The sequence below is a fragment of the Myotis brandtii genome, unplaced genomic scaffold (assembly GCF_000412655.1).
Source record: "Myotis brandtii unplaced genomic scaffold, ASM41265v1 scaffold480, whole genome shotgun sequence".
NCBI lineage: Eukaryota > Metazoa > Chordata > Mammalia > Chiroptera > Vespertilionidae > Myotis > Myotis brandtii.
Genome location: NW_005368342.1, coordinates 55,240 through 58,713, shown reverse-complemented (window position 1 = coordinate 58,713; position 3,474 = coordinate 55,240). Strand labels below are relative to the sequence as shown.

Sequence of the window (3,474 nt, the reverse complement as noted above, 5' to 3'; positions counted from 1 at the left end):
GTTCCGGACGGGCGTCTGTGTGGAGAGGGTGTCCTTGCCCCCCGCGTCTACGCGGCCAGCTCCGGAGCCTCCCGACTTGCGGGTGCCTTTTTGCACAGAAGTGTCTTTTAATGGGCAGAGATCCTGGACCGTTGGGGTATGTATGGTGGTGTTTTCAAATCCTCGTGCCGCCACCGATCAGCCCTGGGGCCTTGGGTCCAAGTGTCCAGCTTTGTTCATGGGAATAATAATAATGCGTAACTTCACAGGTTTGTGGTGAGGACAGACTAGAAAGATGTGCGAGGCCGAACAGCAGGTGACCGGTAAAGGGTAGGCTGTTCGGAGCACCCCAGGTGCAGCATCTGGTCAGCTGTTGCTGGTGCCTGGCCGCGCGGGTGCGCTGGGAGGGCACCTTATTTCAGAAGCGCTCGGGTGTTGCAGGAACCTCCGCGGGATTGTTTGATGTTGGAGCGGCATTGGAATCCGCTGGCCTCACCCTAGAACCCTGTCGTCTTTTGCTTCGGTTGCCCTGGAATACCTGTCTCGTGTACCGAGTGGGGAATCGTTGCTGGAATAAAAGCCCAGCGAGTTTAGGATTCGCTTAAGGATGGAAGATGGCGGGACACACAAACTTGAAGTGCTTCGCTGTTTAAATAATCTTAAGTGACACTTAAACTCTGTCACTTGTTACAGAGTATAAACACACGAAGAATATGGAAACAGACTGGGTTTTTTTCTTCCTCCATTGCTACATCCGAAGGGAGTGACAAGTGCTTTTGTAAACATCGTCGTGGGCAGTGTTACCGTCCCGGTGAAGTCATCATAATTAAATTAGATGAGTACTTATTTTGAAGCGCTGCATGAATGTGTGGAAAGATGATTCCTAAGTAAAGCATCTCCAGCGAGTCAGAATTCTCAGCAGTTCATTAATCATTTGGGGGTTTTTATGCGATGCTCTAAGATGTTTATGGCAAAAAGCAGAACTGTGTACTGTAAGTCATGATAATGTAGCATAGGAGGGGGTGTTCAGGTTACAAATCTTCACCTAGTTTCAGGAGGCAAATGTGCAAGAAAGTAAAACTCTTAAGCTTAAAAACTGGACTTGTACTCACTAAAGCAAAAATGACCAAAAACAAAGAACTTTTGTTTTACATCCCTGTTTCACACTCTGATGAGGGTCTTCTACCTTCGGGTTGTTTTTTTAGAAGTGGAGAAAATTGAGTTGGGTTTATTGCCGTTTTGCACCTCTTGTCTATATTTCCTGCTTTTCCTAGCGACTCATTCATAAAGACTTTGGATCCAAGCTGCTTTGTGAAATGTGAACAAAATACATAGAAAATAATTAAAAATGAGCTTTATAATATAAAAAAAGAAAAAAAGAAATAAACTACAATAAAAACAATCACAAAAAGTCAAACATTTGGAGGTGAAATACTATGTTATTAAACAATGACTAGGTTACCAAATAGATCAAAGTAGAAATAAAAAACATCCTGGAAACAAATGACAGTGAAAACACAACAATCCAAAATCTATGGGACACAGTGAAAGCAGTCCGAGAGGGAAGAAGTTTATAGCTTTACAGGCCTACCTCAAAAAATAAGAACAACTGGTAATAAATTATCTGATTCTACAACTTAAAGAAGTAGAAAGAGAGCAACAAGAAAATCCAAGAATGAGCAGAAGGAAGGAAATAATAAAGATTAGAGCAGAAATAAATGACATAGAGACAAAAAAATACAAAAGATCAATGAAACCAAGAACTGGTTCTTTGAAAGGATAAACAAGATTGATGAACCTCTAGCCAGGCTCACCAAGAAGCAAAGAGAGAGGACCCAAATAAATAAAATCAGAAATGAAAGATGCAAAATAACAACAGACCCCACAGAAATACAAAGAATTGTTTAAAAATAATAATAATACTATGAACAGCTCTATTCCAACAAATTGTTCAACCTAGAAAAATTGGACATATTCCTAGCAAAATATGACCTTCCAAAACTAAATCAGGAACAATAAAAACATCTGACTAAGCTGATAACTATGCAGGAAATTGAAGCAGTCATCAAAAAACATCCAGCAAACAAAAGTCCTGGGCCAACGGCTTCACAGGGTAGTTTTTACCAAATGTTAAAAGAATAACTAAAACCTATCCTCCTCATACTATTCCAAAAAATTCAAGAGGAAGGAACACTTCCAAGCTCTTTCTATAAAACCAGCAATACCTTAATCTAAAAACCAGATAAAAACACTAAAAATAAAGAAAATTACAGGTCAATATCTTGGATGAACATAGATGCTAAAATCCTCTAACAAAATCCTAGCAAATCAGATCCAGCATTACATTAGAAAAGTCATACACGATGACCAACTGGGATTTATTCCAGGGATACAAGGATGGTACAATATCCACAAATCAATAAACGTGATACAGCACATAAACAAACTGAGAGACAAAAATCACATAATCATGTCAATTGATGCAGAAAAAGGATTTGACAAAATCCAACACCCTTTCTTGATAAAAACTCTCAGCAAAGTGGGATTAGAGGGATCATACCTCAACATAATAAAAGCCTTATATGACAAATCTACAGCCAACATCATACTTGATGGGCAAAAACTAAAACCATTTCCCCTAAGAACAGGAACAAGAGAGGAATGCCCACTTTCAACCAGCTGTTCAACATAGTACTGGAAGTGCTAGCCATAGCGATCAGATAAGAAGAAGAAATAAAAGGCATCAAAATTGGAAAAGAAGTAAAACTGTCATTATTTGCAGATGACATGATATTCTACATAGAAAACCCCAAAGACTCCATTAAAAATTACTAGATTTAATAAATGAATTTAGCAATGTAGCAGGATACAAAATAAACACCCAGAAATCTATGGCTTTTTTATACACCTATAATGAACTCACAGAAAGAGAAACTAAAAAAAAAACAATCCCATTTACCATTGTACCCCCCAAAATTAAGAAACCTAGGAATAAACTTAACTAAGGAGGTAAAAGACCTGTACTTAGAAAACTGGAGGACATTGCAAAAGTGATAGAGGAAGACATAAACAAATGGAAGAACATACCATGTTCATGGATTGGTAGAATCAACATCATCAAAATGTCCATACTACCCAAAGCAATCAATAGATTCAATGAAATCCCCCTTAAAATACCAATGGCATATTTCACAGACCAAGAACAAATTCTCCAAAAATGTATATGGAATTTTAAAAAAGACCCCAAACAGCCCCAGCAATTTTGAAAAAGAAGAACAAAGTTGAAGGGATCACAATACAAGATATCACGCTGTATTACAAAGCCATGGTTCTCAAAACTGCCTGGTACTGGCACAAGAACAGTCACACACTGAGTGACCAGATTATTATGACCACCTGATGTTTGTAGGCAAATTAGCCGTACACTGCATCGTATGGGATATGGAAGCCGAAGGCCTATTTGAACACCTTTGCTGTCTGCAGTTACCAAGATAA

The 3,474-nt window shown here is 38.8% G+C and overlaps 1 long non-coding RNA gene across 1 annotated transcript; it reads left to right on the top strand.

The window, feature by feature from the left end:
• Nucleotides 1-6: 6 nt before the first annotated feature.
• LOC106727797 lies at nucleotides 7-891 on the top strand. The gene is made up of 2 exons (XR_001364050.1): nucleotides 7-136; nucleotides 249-891. It is a non-coding gene; the product is annotated as an uncharacterized LOC106727797 (long non-coding RNA).
• Nucleotides 892-3,474: the final 2,583 nt, after the last annotated feature.